The 19,525-nt window shown below is 46.1% G+C and overlaps 1 protein-coding gene across 11 annotated transcripts in view; it reads right to left on the reverse strand.

The window, feature by feature from the left end:
* Positions 1–19,525, reverse strand: part of CALCOCO2 (calcium binding and coiled-coil domain 2) — a 755,339-nt gene that overhangs the window by 707,464 nt on the left and 28,350 nt on the right. For all 11 annotated transcript variants that reach the window (XM_068263852.1, XM_068263854.1, XM_068263855.1 and 8 more), the window contains exon 2: positions 11,256–11,291. The gene's annotated coding sequence lies outside the window, so the exon portion shown is untranslated. The remainder of the gene's footprint in view (positions 1–11,255; positions 11,292–19,525) is intronic.

The raw sequence follows: 19,525 nt of genomic DNA on the forward strand, positions 1-19,525 counted from the left end.
CGGCAGGTGGCGACAAAACTCCACCAGAGTTACATCTTTCCCTACTATCCATGTCGGCCTGGAGGGGGAATAGTAATTAGCGCCACCTGCCGGATGCGCCCGGCTAACAGATAAATACCAAAATGACTTTTAAACCATCAGCAAGCAAAAGATTGCTCAAAATAATTTTGATAGTACTTTTTACCTACTTGTTGATACTTTTTCCATTGCAAAGTGCTAAAATTTTATTTGAGGACCAGTGCACACCAAAATCGTTAACACATCCTCAAAACGCTAGAGGTTTTTGGAGCAGATTTCAGAGCGATTCTAGGCATGCTTTAAGACGTTTTCTAAACATGCCTAGCTTTTTTTGGAGCATTTTTGTGTAGCAGATTACAAATATTGTTAGGCCCGGTTCACATTGGCGTTATTTTGCGTACCGCAGCTGGACCGCATATTGTGGAAACAGAACGGACGAGAAAGGGTCCAATGTTTATCAATGGATCCGTACGCACTCGTCCGTTCCTCCTCATCCGAATGCGGATTGCGGTCCGGATTTTTCCAACCTGCGCCGTTTTTCCTGACCGGGACCTCCGTCCACCGCCGCCGGGACGGATCCGGACAAATTACCCAGCACAGCAGGAACCAATGAAAAACGGAAGTGCACAGCACACTTCCGGATGAAAGCCGGTCATTGTACCGCAATTCCTGTGGGGTTTCTATGGTACAGGCGGCCATCTGGACAGCGAAACGCATGTGCCCAGCGCCGGACAGCCCCCAGCCTCCTAGAGGTGCCAGGGAATTTCTCCACCGAGGACCCGACCGTCCAGGCGCAGCCCTGCGGGACAAGGGGCACGCAGACCACTGGATCCATGGTCCACACAGCAGTCTCTCTCTCTCAAAGGATGATGTCCACACAGCAGGCTCTCTCCAAAAATGACCCCAGCGCTTTTCCAGACCTTCCAGACCCTTCTTTGAAAACGGATCCAAATCCGCATGCAGAACGGAAGTAAATCCGGATGCAAACTGAACGTGAACTGACCGGATCCGGATGGCAAACGGATGTTCTCAGACCGGACCGGATCCGTACCACTGGTCAGTATTTGCAGAAAACGCAAGTGTGAACCGGGCCTTACAGTAAAAGCTGTTACTGAACTGCTTCTGTAACAAAAACGCCTGAAAAAAACGCTCTGATCTAGCGTTTTCCAGAGCGGTTTGAGCTTTTGTTACACAGAGGCAGAAATGCTTCTGCAAACCGCAAAAAGTGCTGCAGGACCCATGTTTGCGGTTTGCAAAAGACCTCAAACCGCTGGTGTGCACCATCCCATGGAAATACATTAGCCAAGCGTTTTCACAGGCGGAAGCGGTTTGGAAAACGCTACAAAAACCGGTGTGCACCAGTCCTTAAATGGAAGATGAAAATTTTTCTTCTAGGAGAAAACTTAGGTGAAAAAGTGAATTGCATATAGGCCCCAGTGAGAGTTTGTTTGTGGCTTATTGTGCATAAATTAGTATTTGGGTGGATAGGGTGTGTGTTTGGGTCAGGGGAGGTACAACCTCAGTTGTCTGAGAACAGTTATCAGCCCTGTAGGGGATAATTTAAAGGTGAAGAATACAGCAATGACTGTCCGTATTATAAAGTAAGGCTTGGTGCACACATAGCACAGCGTGAAAGGTTGCGTTTTCTGTCATGTGCGAGGCGGGGTTTTTTTGTGTGCGTTTTTACTGCATTTGCATTAGTGTTTTTTTTCCGCAGATGCGTTTTTCAAGCGTATTTATGAGTTTGTGTTTTGTATATACAAAACCCATATGCGTTTTATGCTAATCACTAAGAAGACAACAGGAAGCGGAAATACATCAGAAAACAGTTTGAATAAAAACGCATGAAAAACGCATTCCATTGCATTCCTATTGACTTTCATTATGTGCGTTTTTTGAATATTATGCAACAAAACCTGCGTTTTTAAAAACCCATGTTTTAAAACATATATGCATTTTTATATGTGTTTTTTCCTGCGGCCTATAGACTTCCGTTACTGTCAAAAACGCAACATTTTCCGCAACGCTAGCATTTCTGCAAAGTGGCCAGAGGAATTTAGAGACTTATGGCAGCCTTAAAGAGAACCCGAGGTGGGAATTACTTTTACTATTGGGGCACAGAGGCTGGTTGTGCGCACTAAGACCAGCCTCTGTTGCCCCATCGTGTGTCTCCATGTCCCCCCTGCTCGCCGCTATACCCCCCGCATTGCTGGCGACACGCAGCGTGTCGCCAGCTCAATGTTTACCTTGCGCTGTCAGTCAGCGCTGCTCCCCTGCCTCCTCCGCATCGGCGCACCCGCCCGTGTCCCTTCCCTCCCGCTGATAGGAGGGAAGTGACGCGGCGGGTGGCGCCGATGCGGAGGAGGCGGGGGAGCGGCGCTGACTGACAGCGCAAGGTAAACATTGAGCTGGCGACACGCTGCGTGTCGCCAGCAATGCGGGGGGTATAGCGGCGAGCAGGGGGGACATGGAGACACACGATGGGGCAACAGAGGCTGGTCTTAGTGCGCACAACCAGCCTCTGTGCCCCAATAGTAAAAGTAATTCCCACCTCGGGTTCTCTTTAATGTAGCCACAGTGTTTATGGACAGTGATAATTGGCAGGAATAGCCATATATGGCATATGGATTGAGACTCCTGCCAATCCGACTCAAGTGCAATTTTTCAGTGCTTAGTGGTTGCTATTGCTGTCTGTGCCACCGCTAAGGCTACTTACACACCAGGAGGTTGCGTTTAGGGGACGTTATAGGGCACATAACTCGCCCCTAACGCACATAACTCGCCCCTAACGCAACGCCTGGTGGTGTTGGAGCAGGACGCTACCAAGAGCCGCGTTACAAGCAGCTCTTGGTGCGCCTGCTCTGTCGGAGGCACTGCGGAGACCACGTGAGCGGAGCTCTCCGCTTCACGTGGCCCCGCCAGCCAATCAGAGGCCGCTCCAAAGAGTAAACACTGCAAGTGCAGTGAATGCCAAGTAGCCATGTGCCTGGCTACGTAGCGGCCTCTCCCCGCCTCCTCTCCGCCCCTAAAATAAAAAAAAAAACACCCGTACTGAGCATGTGCAAACAGTCTAACGCGGCTTCGCCGCGTATAAAGTACTGCATGCAGTACGTTGTCTTGACGTGAAGCGTTACTGTGTAACGCAACGTGGGCACTGTGAACAGCCCATTGATTTTTCATTGCTGTGCGGTGGGGGTGCGTTACAGGCTGCTCTAACGTGCACCTGTAACGTCCCACTGTGAAAGCAGCCTTAGTGGAAGAATGGTGCTTACTTTTAGTGGCTGGCTATGTGATGCAGAGCATCAATTTGTTTGTCATATGAAGTGTATATTTTTCAAGTCCAGTTAAAATTGTTTTTGTCTAACTCATCTATGTGCTCAACCATCTTTCTCTTATGTGCATTTTTTGTATACATATATTTTCATGTACATTCTTGTGTGCCTGCATTTTGTACCCCTCCATCCACACATTTGACCTTTGTCTGGCTCATCTATGCCCTTGCTCCTTTCTCATAATTGCATTTTTTGCGTGCATTCTTGTGTGCCTTCATTTCCTACATCTATGTGCCTAACCTTTTGCCTCACATTTGCATTTTTTTTGCATGTACAATTCATTTACATGCATGCATGCATTCTTGTGTGCCTAAATTTCTTGTATTTGGTAACCCTGCATCCGGACATTTGACCTTTGTCCACCTCATCTATGCACTCACCCATCTTCCTCTTTTTTTTTTTTTTTTCTTACTACATTTTTGCATGTATATATTTTGCGTGCAATCTTGAGTACCTGCACACTTATTTTGCATGCATTTGTTCTGCATGCACACTTTTTTTTTCATGTGTGCTTACATTTTGTGACTCTGCATCCAGACATTCAATTTGTTTTCCTTGTGTTTGCATCATGAGTGATTCATTTTGGGGTGTGGTTTTGGGTCAGTTCTGTAGCTGGTGTGTGGAGGGGGTGGAAAGGTCTTCCATGGCATGGTTCAACCACACCCAGAATGGGAAACTCCCCTCTCTTCTGCCACAACCCTCTGACATCCTCTTCCACCTCTCTCCAGTGACCAGAAAGTTGCTGAGTGCGAACCAACTGCCTGACTCAATTCCAATTCAGTCATTAAGGATATGGTGATTGGGGTGAGAGTGATCTAGGCCGACATAATTGGGATTTGGAGAAATGTAGAGAGTCTACACAGTAAGACGGTGTGTTTGATGCAACGTTATGGTCGCATAACGTGCCCCTAATGTAACGCATTGAAAGACTATAACTTGGATGTTATGTAGCACTGCGTTTGGTGCGCCGTCTTCATCGCACAGTGATAAAATGAAAACGGCGCATGCGTTAAAAAAAACAAAAAAAACATGAGCATGTGCAAACAGTCGAATGCAGCTAAAAAAGTGTATAACGCATAGCATGCAGAACTTTCATTTAACATGCAGCGTTAGACACCAAAGCAACATCTGCACTGTGAACAGTCCATTGATTTTTCATTGCTGTAAGTTATTGTGCGTTACATATTGTTGTAACGTGCGACTTTAACGTCGCTCTGTGAAAGAGCCCTTAAGGAATACTATCAATGCCTAAGTGTTCTAAAATGACAATGTACAAATAATGTCTAAGCAGCTGTGTAAACATTTTACTACTTTTCATGTTAAATATCAGAGGCAAAAGTTTAATTTATTGAGTAGGATTTAGCTATATTGGGACAAATCAATTGCAGAAGGGGTGTCTGCTTCAATGCACAGCCAGTGTTGCATATCAGACTACAGAGTATTTTTCTCAGAAAGCAAAAACTGTATGAAAAGCTGTGACAAAAGCTGTGAGCTTTCTCTCTCACACACACACAGGCCTAGTGCACACCAGAGCGGTTCAACTGCGGTTTGCGATCCGCTTCCGGGTGCGGATCCGCTAGGGTAATGTATTTCAATGGGCTGGTGCACACCAGAGCGGGAGACGTTTTGCAGAAACGCATACTCCCGGGCTGCTGCAGATTTTGGATTGCGGATGCGTTTCTGCCTCAATGTTAATAAAGCGGAATATAACCCTGCATTTCAACTTTGCTCTAAAACATTATTTACAGCATATTATATGCAAAAAGCATTTCTTTTTTACTAGACCAGCATTGGAAGGGTTAAACACAGACGTTGAGAGATATGCAGAAGTTCAGATTGTTACATTCTATGTATCTATTGATAAACAGTTACACGCTCTTTGGCTGTCCTCCAAGCTCCTTCTCAGTGAGAGAGATGAGTCACATTCAACACTTAAAGAGAACCCGAGGTGGGTTTGAAGATTATTATCTGCATACAGAGGCTGGATCTGCCTATACAGCCCAGCCTCTGTTGCTATCCCAAACCCCCCTAAGGTCCCCCTGCACTCTGCAATCCCTCATAAATCACAGCCACGCTGCTGACAAACAGCTTGTCAGAGCTGGCTCTGTTTATCTCTATAGTGTCAGTCTGCTGCTCCCCCGCCGCCTGCAGAACTCCAGTCCCCGCCTGCATCCCTTCCCGCCCTGCTGATTGGAGGGAAGGGACGGGGGCAGGGACTGGAGCTATGCAGGAGGCGGGGGAGCAGCTGAGACTGACACTACAGATGTAAACACAGCCTCACAGCACGGCTGTGATTTATGAGGGATTGCAGAGTGCAGGGGGACCTTAGGGGGGTTTGGGATAGCAACAGAGGCTGGCTGTATAGGCAGATCCAGCCTCTGTATGCAGATAACATTCTTTAAACACACCTCGGGTTCTCTTTAAGATACATTTATGTAAACAAAATGTATCTTTTTCAGGTTCGGATGGGTCTGCAGAAATCTCAAGATACTTTAAAGCCCAGTGTAACCCTTCCAATGCTGGTCTAGTAAAAAAAAAAAAATGCTGGTTGCATATAATATACTGTAAATAATGTTTTAGAGCAAAGTTGAAATGCAGGGGTATACTCCGCTTTAAGTATAGGAAAAACGCAAACCGCTCTGAAAAACGGCACTTCAGAGCGGTTTGCCAGGCGGTTTTTGTTACAGTAGCTGTTCAGTAACAGCTTTACTGTAACAATACATGAAATCTACTACACCAAAAACGCTTCACAAAACCGCAAAATGCTAGCTGAAACGTTACAGAAAAATAAGAAAAAGCGTTTCAAAATCTGCTAGCATTTTGCGGATCTGCTAGCGTTTTTTGGTGTGCACCAGGCCACAGAGTTACACACAGGATTAACTGATCAAGTATGAGGGGAATTTCCCCTCTCCTCATGGCTCATTCTGCCGTCAGTTATGGCATCAGTAAAGTTTGAAAGTATTTTGATAACAGTAAAACAAAAGTTTGCTTTCTTAAAACAGAAAGAATTTGTGATAATTCAGGTTGGAGTGAGCTTGAGCACTCTAGCCTGAATTATCGCAAATTCTTTCTGTTTTAAGAAAACAAACTTTTGTTTTTCTTAGCATTTTAGTAAGGGGGCTTTTAGGACCATTGTAGCCCCTCACACACTCCAATGAGTTCTGGTTCACCATGAGCTTGCTGGTTAGTCTGATAACAATAAACAAAGAGGTTGCCAGTGAAATGTAGATAGATAGTGTTCCTTTAAGTGTTTACTCATTAGGCAGAGTGCATCATCAAAATACAAGTAACTTTCTCATGTGCTGCTGCAAATAGCTCAAAAGCGGTGCGGAGTGGGGTGGGACGCCGTGCGCAGATGGATCGCCACAACAGCCGTTTCAAATCCGTAGACACTTGCTCGTGTGTGTCCCGGGCTGGGGAGGAGCAGCCCAGGGAGCGTGCTAATGAATACTAATTTCCACCCACCAGGTCATCCTTGTCACACCGCTACACGAAGTGAGTGCTGTACAATGGGGAAGTGGACGTATATGGAACCATGACAACATGTACACAAAGCCACAGTGCAAAAAAATAACCAATGCATTAAAAAAAAAAATACATAGTACTACAAGCTGATAAACAGACTGGGCTATGTCCTCAACTAAACAGCTATATTGCTGATGGATTTTGCAGTAGCTAATCTATAAGTGGTGAGGTCAGGACCATTAATCTAGACAGGAAAGGGGGCCATCACACCAATTTCTTTTTGTTAATCTTTTGTCGACACAAATCTATTGCAAAATCTTACTATACCTAAAGGTTGAAGCAATTGGTCCGCACACTTCTTGGGGCATTGGGAACAAGCCGTGGGTATATAAACACATAAAGAGTCAAATCTCCAGTGAGCTGTAGAGGAGCCTAGCATCTGAAGCATAATTATACCACCTGGTGTGGAGGTGTGGTTTTGTCCATAATTGCAGATAGCAACATTTTAACCCAAGTGGGGTTGGATTTGTTCTGCCCACTTGCCTACTGTTGTGCCACTGCCTTGGCACATAAATGGACAATATTTTGCTTGGTGAAGCAGCTTATGCTGCAAAATGTGTTCTCCCTAAAGTGATGAATCCAAATAAATAGCTTTTGAACTTACAGGTGAATCATCTTCTAGAAGGTAGGATTATGCTTGTTTTATTACTTGATCGATTTTGGAATATTTTTGGGTGCATTTTCTCTTTTACAACTATGAGATAGTTAACCCCTTCTACACCAGCAGTCTCTGGCCCCTTGAAGAGACTGCTGGTTTTTAAAAAAACAAAAATGACACTTACCGACATCACGGTGCACTGACCTGCCGTTACTGTTGATGTCCTGTTGCTGTAGCCCTTTTGCACTGCCGTCCCTGTAACGGAAGAGCTCATTGAGTAGGTTAGGAGCCTATTTCATTGGCTCCTGACCCTGGCATCAATGGAATTCAATGTGATTGGCTCACAGTGATCACAGGGTCAGGAGCCAATTTCATTGGCCCCTGACCAGCTCAAGGAGCTCTACCGTCATACTGAGGGGGATAAAGCAGCAAGTGAGCAGTGGGAGCGCGCAGCGGGAGGATTGCAATCTACACCCTGGCAGAAATCAGAAATAACAGGTGCAACACTGGGCATAGATTTTAATCACCACAGTCCGGAAGGGGCTAAGATCATCTGTGACAACCCTTTCAGCTTGCTGGTACTTAGGCCTTGTTTCCATCTGTCCGCTTCTATCCGCTTTTTTTCAGTGTATCAATGTTACAGATTGATACATGTTGCCAAAAAGCGGACAGAAGCGGACAGAAGCGCATAGATGGAAACGAGGCCTTAAGGTGGCCACTAATGATCCAATCTTTTTCATCCAATCTCACCAAATCTATGTAGTATAAGGGTAAATTGAGTGAATATACTGAATGGATACTTCAGGCAGTTGCCTTATATTACATAGAAATGGTAAGATTGGATGAAAAAGATTGGATCATTAGTGGCCACCATTAGATTGCTGTATTTTGCTAGAAAATATACAGAGCGTACCCAGCCAGCTCATGGTGGCCCAAAAAACGCTAGGGGAGTATAAGGGGCTAAAAGAGTTTGGAAAGCCCTCTTGCTAAAATAAAGTGTTGTCAAATATAATTTTGCCTTCTATTCAGGGTAAGGCAGAGAGCAGAATTGTCACATCTGTTATGTTCCACCCACTGCCCCTCTGTTATCTGTTCTGCCCACTCATACCATCCATCTATGCTGTGCCTAATGGGCACCAATGTATTAATTGGCTACAAAGAACAACATATCACATGCCAATGTACATCAGACAGAATAACAACACTCAGACAAAGCAGAGGTGTGTGCATGGCACATCTATCTCTTCATACTATGTTCATTACTGGCCATGCTATGTTCATACAGACCTACATAATGTTCGCCTCTGCTGAGAAAAAGTGCAGCCAGGAAGAAAAACGGCAGGTGGACATCCATGGTAGGCACTAGCTGGCAAATAATATGCCTTACTGATTTTACCACATAATGCATTGGTAGCGCCATTGTTTAAGTACAAGTATTCTTACTCACAGAAAAAATAGTGGCAGATATTAGTAAATATGTAATCTTTTGGAAAACCTAGTTCCCATTTATCCAGCATGTATTTATTCCCATTTAACCCAGTTCCCATTTATCCAGCATGTGTGCAAACCAGGGCTGTGGAGTCGGAGTCGTGGAGTCGGGCAATTTTGGGTGCCTGGAGTCGGAGTCGGGAAAAAATGCACCGACTCCGACTCCTAATGAATTTGTAACTGTAATTAAAATAGAAAATATGATAAAATGTTCTATTTCTCAGATAATAGTCATTAAAAATAATGTATATATACAGTAATAGCTATGCTTAGTCCACAAAAATAAAACAAACCAATCAAAATTAGTTACTTGTGCTGCTTCAATAAAGCAGTCCCCGTATTTTTAAGGTCAGATATACATATCTGATTGTGACTGTATATATGATGTGTACACAGGAATCTCTTATATATACTAAATAACATCTATGCTGTAAGAATAAAGCCTGATGTGTAGCTGTGTCACTAATAGAGATGGTCAATGAGATGGAAATAATTCTGCATTGATGCTGATTTATGCAAATGTATGCACTCCCTTTGCTGATGAAATCAAATAATTTGATGTGTTATTAAAATTTGGTTTGGTGACTACAAATTAAAGGGTAACTGAGACGGATGAAAAGTAAAGTTTTATACATACCTGGGGCTTCCTCCAGCCCCCTTCAGGCTAATCAGTGCCTCGCTGTCCTCCACCACCCGGATCTTCTGCTATGAGTCCTGGTAATTCAGCCAGTCAGCGCTGTCCGGCCGCATGCCGCTCCCACAGCCAGGAGCATTCTGCACCTGCGCAATAGTGCTGCACAGGTGTAGTATGCTCCTGGCGGCGGAGTGTGTGCATGCGCACTACGCCTGACTGGCTCAAGTACCTGGACTCATAGCAGAAGATCCAGGTGGTGGAGGAGGACAACGAGGGACTGATTATCCTGAAGGCAGCTGGAGGAAGCCCCAGGTATGTATAAAACTTTAATTTCATCTGTCTCAGGTTTACTTTGTTACACAGTAGTACTATACTCTACATATGCACTCCCCACAGAGCTACAGGGAATCCACTGAGAATGCTGTGCACATTGAACACAGAGGTGTTGTCTGTTTACAATCTCCTCATTCCCCTGCAGAGTACCTGCACATCATTCTTACATGTACCCACACTTACATTGCCTAGGGCCTGATAGATGTTCTTTGTTCCGGTTTGTACCTTTTACAAGTACTCTTACCAAGGACTAGTTTTAGTCTAAAGGGAATAAATATAGTAGTCTACATATCCTTCTCACTTCAGTTGTCTTGTAAAATTCCTAAGCGTTGGCAGTTAAGAGACGAATTTCATGTTACATACTTTTAATCAACAAAATTGTAATATGCAAATTAGAGGAGTCGGAGTCGTGGAGTCGGAATCGGAGTCGGTGGAATCCTAAACTGAGGAGTCGGAGTCGGTGGATTTTTGGACCGACTCCACAGCCCTGGTGCAAACATTTTCCTAGGTACTAATAATGATGGCAACTGGACAATGGCTAGCAGGTTGCCATGTTCAAGTCAGTAAGTTTGGGGAATGGTCATCCAATGCCTGCAAAGTGCTCTAGCATTGTATAGCTATAAAACTATTCTGAAACAATATTATAAGTTTTTGTGACATTTCAGTGAGTATACAGTGTGTAAAATAAACAGTTAAGGCCTTTACCACTAACTAGAAAAGGAAAGATGTTTAGGGAATGACACATGTGATTAGAGAGCCACTAAACAAAAGCAAAGTGAGACACTGTATGTCCGAGGTGATTAGCTGCTTCTCGTACAACCTACACTATACGCAGTATTATATGACAATCTCCTCTTGTTCATACAGAATGTCACTAGTATGGACTTAATGAAGTGTGTTCTTCTACTCCTCATTAGGTTACGGTATTGTCAATAAAAGAGTCGATAAAGCTGGTTGATGGTATTGAGACCCGGAAAAGAGTCTCCACTGGAGCTATATGGTGGAGCCTGTTTTTGTCACACACACTGACCAGGCAGCATGCAGATCAATACCCACCTCTGAATTAAACCTAAGTCATCAATCAGGCTGCAAGAAAAGGACAGAGCAGGTCACAGTCTGATGGATAATCTCAGTTCTCATCTGAGATCTCACACTCTCTCCCCTGCTAGCAGCACTCAGCCAGGAAGGTGGTTCTGCACTGTGATCTCAAGCCCAGAAAGGCAGGATGCAACACTAGCTTCCTGCAGGTAACAAGCACATCCAGTAATTAGTGTTATAACCACTAGCTTCATGAAAGTGATAGCTGTACAGCCTTTTATTTGCTTACCTCATATAATACACACATTTCCGTTGCAAAGTAACCCTGTTAAAAAAAAAAAAAAAGAAACGTGTTACAAACGTGTTTTGTGTTCCTAACCTTCATTGTCATTTTTTAGTTTTACTTTACATGACTAACATAGATAGCGACTGAAAATAGAACGCTATTGCTGAGAAAAAAGGAATCCTTTCAGTTCTTTACACTGTGGGGATTAATTGTAACCCCTGTTTTAGCTTGCTTGCTTACCAGTCAGTTGACTGCTGATAATGAAATGGATAACAGATAGAATATGGATAACATAGTACTACTGTAACGATCGGTGGGCGCAGAGAGTATCTGATTACCGGTGATCTGCAGTATCGCCGGAAATACAGATATATACCAGATTATAAGTGATCTGCAGTCTCACCGATAATCCGATATACAAACTAACCTCTGTTCGCCTGAGTAGAGTGTAGTGTTTTGGTGTAACAGTAACACTAGGAGGCCTAGGCCTCAGTGCAGCAAGGAGAACTGCACGGATTCCTTCCACAGACCTGAGCTCTCCAAGACGGGAGGAGTCAGACTGACAGTAGGAAGGAAAGTCCGAGAGTGACACTCAGGAAGAAGTGTCACTAACAGGACTGGGAACCGCCTCCAATCGTGAGGTCGGTTCTCGAGGTCAGACAAGCCAGGTCGTACACACATGGACAGATAAAGTACAAATACAGTAGGCAAAGGCGGAGTCAAAGTACAGGCAGGGTTCGGCAACGGGGTATCAGATATATCGGGGTACAAAATCAGGAGGCAGAAACAGAGTCTAGGAACGAGCCGAGGTTCGGCAACAGAGTATCAGAAATATCGAGGTACAAGGTCAGAGTTCAGGAGGATAGTCGAGGCAGGCAAAAAGTCATAACAGAAAATCACAATCAAACTAGTACTTTAGCTATCAATAATCTAGCTAAGTGTAGGATTACAGCTCCAGCTGGTCCCGGCACACTTAAGGATCTGACTACGGATCTGGGTGCTCCCACATATGTGATCGCACGCCAGACAAAGAGCAAGTGAACAACCAGCAGTATATATACTCTAGGACCTTTCCAGGACCTCCCTAATTGCTGGTCCAATGAGAGCAGTGGAATTTGTCAGCTGACCCAGCTGGTCAGCCGACACCCTTCTAACTGCTATTTAAACTCTGCCTCTCTGCTCGCGCGCGTGTAAGTCTGAATCTTGGTGGACTATCAGTCCCAGCCACACCAGTACTGTCATGCAATGTATCTAGTGCGGGGGCCGCCTCTGATGCGGATTCCGCCGCACTGCCTATGCGGCATGCAGCGTTTTTTCCGCGTTGTGACGCCATGCTGGACGCGGAAACAGCCGCCTCACCTTGAGAGACGGCGGCATTTCCGCGTTTCCTTACAGTACCCCCCCTCCCCCGAGGAGTGGACTCCGGACAACTCCTTCCAGGCTTTTCTGGATGTACCGTATGAAATTCCCTCACTAACTCATCCGCATGCATGCGGTTCCCAGGTACCCATTGCCTCTCCTCAATGCCGTACCCCTTCCAATGTACGAGATACTGCACCGAGTTCTGTACAGTACGTGAATCTATGATTTTTTCCACCTCATACTCGGGTTGGGCATTGACTAAGACAGGAGGAGGAGGAGTGGGACCCAGCTGGACTGCGGGTTTGAGAAGTGATACATGGAAAGACCTCACTCCCCGCATGCTGGTGGGAAGATCAACGGTATATGTGACATCGTTGATCTTCCTAGTCACAGGGAATGGGCCCACGAACCTGGGACCAAGTTTGTCAGCAGGTTGTTTCAGAGCCAAATGACGTGTAGACACCCAAACCAAGTCTCCAGGTTGGAAGCTCCACTCTACTGAACGTCTCTTATCAGCTTGACCCTTTTGATTAACAAAAGCTTTTCGTAAATTATCTCTCACCGTGCGCCAAATATCTTTAAAAGATCTCTGCCAGGCTTCCAAAGCTGGAAACGGAGAGGAGGCCACTGGCAATGGTGAGAACTTGGGCAATCTTCCAGACACCACCTGGAATGGAGAGAATCCGGTGGAGGAGCTTTTTAAATTGTTTTGTGCGAACTCCGCGAAAGGCAGAAATTTGACCCAGTCGTTCTGTGTTTCTGCAACATAGCACCTCAAGAATTGCTCCAAAGACTGGTTGATTCTCTCCGTTTGCCCATTGGTCTGTGGGTGGTAGCCCGATGAAAATGACAACTTCATGCTTATTTGTTGGCAGAATGCCCTCCAGAATTTAGAAATGAACTGGACTCCCCGATCCGACACTATGTTTTCCGGAATGCCGTGCAGCCGGAACACATGTGTGATAAACAGGTCAGCCAATTCCTGGGCCGAGGGGAGTCCTTTCAAGGGCACGAAATGGGCCATTTTACGGAAGCGGTCGACTACCACCCAAATGACCGACATGCCTTCTGACTTGGGAAGTTCACCTACAAAATCCATGGACAAATGGGTCCATGGCTCACTCGGGGTGGGTAAAGGCTGCAAGGTACCCACAGGTGCCAGCCGGGAGGGTTTACTCTTAGCACAAACCGCACATTCCCTCACGAATTCCTTGCAATCAGCTGCCAAGGAATGCCACCAAGCACATCTAGCTACCAGATCCTGTGTTCTAGATGCTCCAGGATGCCCAGCATTTTTATGCGTATGGAACATCTCTAGAACCTGGAGACGGAACGGTAGCGGAATGAACAGCACCCCTGCGGGTTTTCCTTCTGGGATGTCTTGTTGGAAGGGAATTAAAGTCCCCTTCCAATCCTCCCAAGTCTCTGTTGCGGCCAGTACCAACCTCTGGGGAACAATAGTCTCTGGAATGGAGGGCTGTGCTGTCTCTGACTCAAAGCACCTGGACAAGGCATCCGCCTTAGTGTTCTTGCTACCCGGTGTATACGTAATAATGAAAGAGAATCGAGAAAAAAATAATGACCAACGAGCCTGGCGAGGGCTCAACCTCTTAGCTCCCTCGATGTATTCTAGATTTTTATGGTCAGTGTAAACCGTGACCGTATGCTCCGCTCCCTCTAACCAGTGTCGCCATTCATCGAAGGCTAACTTAATGGCTAAGAGCTCTCTGTTGCCAATATCGTAGTTCCTTTCCGCAGGGGAGAATCTACGGGAGAAGTAGGCACACGGGTGCAATCTACCCTGCAAGCCAGATCGCTGAGACAGCACAGCCCCCACCCCGACCTCTGAGGCATCCACCTCAACAATAAAAGGGAAAGACGTATCCACATGCCTGAGGATGGGTGCAGAACAAAATAAGCCCTTCAGGGTGGCAAAAGCCTGTAACGCCTCGGGAGACCAGTGAGTGGTATCTGCACCCTTCTTGGTGAGACTGGTAAGTGGAGAAATCACCGTAGAGTACCCCTTTATGAACCTCCTATAATAGTTGGCAAAGCCAAGAAACCGCTGAAGCGATTTCAAGCCTACCGGCTGAGGCCATTCTAACACAGCGGAGACCTTGGCCGGATCCATGGACAGGCCAGTAGTAGAGATTATGTACTCCAGGAAAGCGACAGATGTTACCTCGAAGATACATTTTTCTAACTTAGCATACAATAGATTCTGCCTTAGTCTGTTCAAAACGAACCTCACATGGGTCCTATGTTCAGAGAGACTGTTGGAGAAGATAAGAATATCGTCTAGATAAACTAGAACAAATCTTCCCAACACCTCTCTGAAGACCTCGTTGATGAGTTCCTGGAAGACGGCCGGGGCATTACATAACCCGAAGGGCATTACCAGGTACTCATAATGCCCGTCTGGTGTATTAAAGGCCGTCTTCCATTCATCGCCCTTTCTTATGCGTACCAGGTTGTACGCACCTCGCAAATCCAGCTTAGAAAAGATCTGGGCGCCAGTGATTTGTGTAAAAAGATCGTCTATCAAGGGTAGCGGATAGCGATTTTTTACTGTAATCTTGTTGAGACCGCGGTAGTCAATGCAAGGCCGCAGACCTCCGTCTTTCTTTTTTACAAAGAAGAAGCCTGCCCCAGCAGGCGAGCGGGACGGCCGAATAAAGCCTTTGGCCAGATTCTCCCTAATGTACTCCTGCATCGCCAATTTTTCGGGCCCCGACAAATTGTACAAACGACCCCGGGGAGGTACACAACCAGAACGGAGATCAATGGGACAGTCGAAAGGGCGATGTGGAGGCAATTTATCGGCAGCTTTAGGGCAGAAAACATCAGAATATTCAGCATACTGGTCTGGTACCCCTTCCACCTGAATTCTGGTTTGCCCCAATGTTAGCTTCCCCAAACACTGATGAAAACAATGGGGAGACCAGGAGGTTAACTGACCCGTGGCCCAGTCGATGTGCGGTGAATGGACTTGCAACCACGGCATGCCTAAGATAATAGTGGAGGTTGACATGTGCAGCACAAAAAATTGTAATTCTTCCCCATGCAGAACCCCTATGGTAAGTCTCACCATCGGAGTCTGTGACAGGGCACGATTCCGTTGCAGAGGGGAATCGTCCACTGCCGTAACCTGAATGGGGGGTCTCACAGGAGTGAGTGGGAGGCCCAACTCCTGAGCAAATTCGAAGTTCATAAAATTAGCCGCTGAGCCAGAATCAATAAAGGCTTCAGTGGATACAGATTTATCCTCCCATGTAACCGTACAAGGGAGAAGTAATTTTTTCTATTTAAGGGGTGCAATTTGCGTGCCCAGGGTGTCACCCCCCACTACTCCTAGGCAAACTCGTTTCCCGACTTGTTAGGGCAGTTTCGCACTCTATGCCCTGCTGCTGCACAATACAGGCACAGCTGTTCTGTCATTCTCCGCCTTCGTTCCACCTGGGTCAGCCTTGACCGACCAATCTGCATTGGTTCGGGCGGTGGCAAGGCCGGGGAGGGTGAGACAGGCGGAGAAGGTGTCACTAGGGGTGTAGCGGATGGTGCCGCGTACGATGTCACCCTGACACGGTGACTGCCCCTAGCCTGCCTCTGGTGGCGCAACCTGCGATCCACTCGAATGGCCGATGATATGGCTTCATCAACCGTCTTGGGCTCAGGCACGGTTAACATTAAGTCGGAGACCTCCTCTGACAACCCAGACAAGAAGTAATCCATTAAGGCAAAGTTGTCAAATCTAGTAGTGACTGACCACCTGCGGAATTCTGCCGCATAATCCTCAACCGAACCTCTGCCTTGCCGCAAAAGTTTGAGCTTCCGCTCAGAGGATGCAGCAAGGTCAGGGTCGTCGTAAATTACGGCCATAGCCTTAAAGAATTCCTCTACCGAGGTTAGAGCTGTATCGGTAGAAGGCAGGTTATATGCCCAGGACTGGGAGTCGCCAGTCAGCAGGGTTTTAATGAAGATGACCCGTTGGGCCTCAGTCCCCGAGGATCGGGGTCTCAACTCGAAATATGACAACACTCTACTCCTGAAATTCCGGAAGTCAGATTTGTGGCCGGAAAACTTATCGGGTACAGGCATACGTATGTCATCACTAGGAGGGGATCGCACTGAATCAACTGACGTCTGTAGGGTTTTCACAGAGCCTGATAAGGCATCAATTAAGGCTTTGTGCTGGCCCAGTGCTTGATGAATGTTATCCACCGAAGTGGCAAGCACAGTCAGAGGATCAGTGCGTGATTCCATCGTTTTTGTGGTCTGGCGTTCTGTAACGATCGGTGGGCGCAGAGAGTATCTGATTACCGGTGATCTGCAGTATCGCCGGAAATACAGATATATACCAGATTATAAGTGATCTGCAGTCTCACCGATAATCCGATATACAAACTAACCTCTGTTCGCCTGAGTAGAGTGTAGTGTTTTGGTGTAACAGTAACACTAGGAGGCCTAGGCCTCAGTGCAGCAAGGAGAACTGCACGGATTCCTTCCACAGACCTGAGCTCTCCAAGATGGGAGGAGTCAGACTGACAGTAGGAAGGAAAGTCCGAGAGTGACACTCAGGAAGAAGTGTCACTAACAGGACTGGGAACCGCCTCCAATCGTGAGGTCGGTTCTCGAGGTCAGACAAGCCAGGTCGTACACACACGGACAGATAAAGTACAAATACAGTAGGCAAAGGCGGAGTCAAAGTACAGGCAGGGTTCGGCAACGGGGTATCAGATATATCGGGGTACAAAATCAGGAGGCAGAAACAGAGTCTAGGAACGAGCCGAGGTTCGGCAACAGAGTATCAGAAATATCGAGGTACAAGGTCAGAGTTCAGGAGGATAGTCGAGGCAGGCAAAAAGTCATAACAGAAAATCACAATCAAACTAGTACTTTAGCTATCAATAATCTAGCTAAGTGTAGGATTACAGCTCCAGCTGGTCCCGGCACACTTAAGGATCTGACTACGGATCTGGGTGCTCCCACATATGTGATCGCACGCCAGACAAAGAGCAAGTGAACAACCAGCAGTATATATACTCTAGGACCTTTCCAGGACCTCCCTAATTGCTGGTCCAATGAGAGCAGTGGAATTTGTCAGCTGACCCAGTTGGTCAGCCGACACCCTTCTAACTGCTATTTAAACTCTGCCTCTCTGCTCGCGCGCGTGTAAGTCTGAATCTTGGTGGACTATCAGTCCCAGCCACACCAGTACTGTCATGCAATGTATCTAGTGCGGGGGCCGCCTCTGATGCGGATTCCGCCGCACTGCCTATGCGGCATGCAGCGTTTTTTCCGCGTTGTGACACCATGCTGGACGCGGAAACAGCCGCCTCACCTTGAGAGACGGCGGCATTTCCGCGTTTCCTTACAACTACTCTGGTAGTCCTGGTTAACCATAAAAACTAGGATTACTAAAAAAAAAAAGTATGCTAAATATAAATGTGTCTTTTTAAAACAAGGGTTATGCTAATATTCATATTTATATGAACAAGGAGAAGGTCCCATTATGCATCACTTCTGCTCAGTGAGTGGATATGAAACTCATTCCTGTCTCTGAAAACCCAAACTTGTTTACAATGTGCCTATATCTGGTTAATTTTACAGAGCTATACTAATCCAAATTGCAGACAGTAGGCGTTTCAAGTTAAACTGGCCTTCCCTTCATCATTGGAATGCAGATTTATGTGGTTTTGTGTGTATGATTAGGGAAATAGGAGATTTCCAGAATACCCAGTTAATTTAAGATGAACCAGAACCACCAGAATTTTGTAGAGGACTGAAAGGCACCTACACAGGCCTTGGCGCACTGTTAACTTGCAATATGCAAGGACATCAGACAATGGTATCAATTCACTAATTAACTAGTGGCTTTACATGACTTTTCAAACCTTTATTGTAAAATATCTATACCAAGATATAACGCACCATTAATCCTATAACTATAAAATATAACCTTAATCCTATAACCATAAAAACAAAAATATAGTGCTCACTCAGTAGCAAACAGAGAGATAGCCGACTATGACTAGCACAACATACTATCTGACATGACTCGCTCATCTCACTCAAACAGATTCTGTGTTAAGAAGGCACATTACTCTGAGTATTGCTTTTGTTGTGTATTCTGTTGTCCTGGTCCAAGCCCAAGTATTATTGATTAGAGATGGCCCTAAGGTTCACCGGAGAACGGAAACCGGTGAACTTCCGTGGTTCATGATCGCGGAGAACCACAAACTTTTTGGAAGTTCGGTCCGCCCCTATACTACATCATTAGGGTCAACTTTGACTCCCTACATCACAGTCAGCAGGCACATTGTAGACAATCAGGCTACACTTCCTCCTGGAGCCCCCCCCCCCCTTATAAAAGGCAGGCAGCGTCAGGCATTGGACTCACTCGTGTGCCTGCAGTAATTAGAGAAGGGAGAGCTGCTGCAGAGAGAGCTATAGGGAAAGCTTAGTTAGGCTCTTGTAGGCTTGTTAGCTTGCTCCTTGCTGATTCTTATTGCTAGAAAAAGCATCCCTCAACAGCTCTTTTGAGAGCTAATCTTGTTCTTGTGATTTTTTTTTTTTTGTGGCACACTTGCATTATATACAGCTCTGTCAGTCAGTCACAGCTGGCCTTTGGCCCCTTGGTGGTAATTCCTACTGTGCCACTGCCAGGCCCAGCACATTCAGTGACTACCTGTGTGTGTGACAGGCAGCTTCACATTTGTAATCCCAATCACGGCACCTGTTCACTGTTCAGTGCACCTACCTACGTGAGCACACGCATTGTTAATACCACCAGTCATTGCACCTGTTCACGGTACCTGTGTGTGTGTGTGTGTGTGTGATAGCTGTACATTTGTAATACCAATCACTGCAGTGCATACCTGTAACCTGTTCAGCGCACCTACGTGACCGCA

This window comes from Hyperolius riggenbachi, chromosome 12 (genome assembly GCF_040937935.1).
Source record: "Hyperolius riggenbachi isolate aHypRig1 chromosome 12, aHypRig1.pri, whole genome shotgun sequence".
Classification (NCBI taxonomy): domain Eukaryota; kingdom Metazoa; phylum Chordata; class Amphibia; order Anura; family Hyperoliidae; genus Hyperolius; species Hyperolius riggenbachi.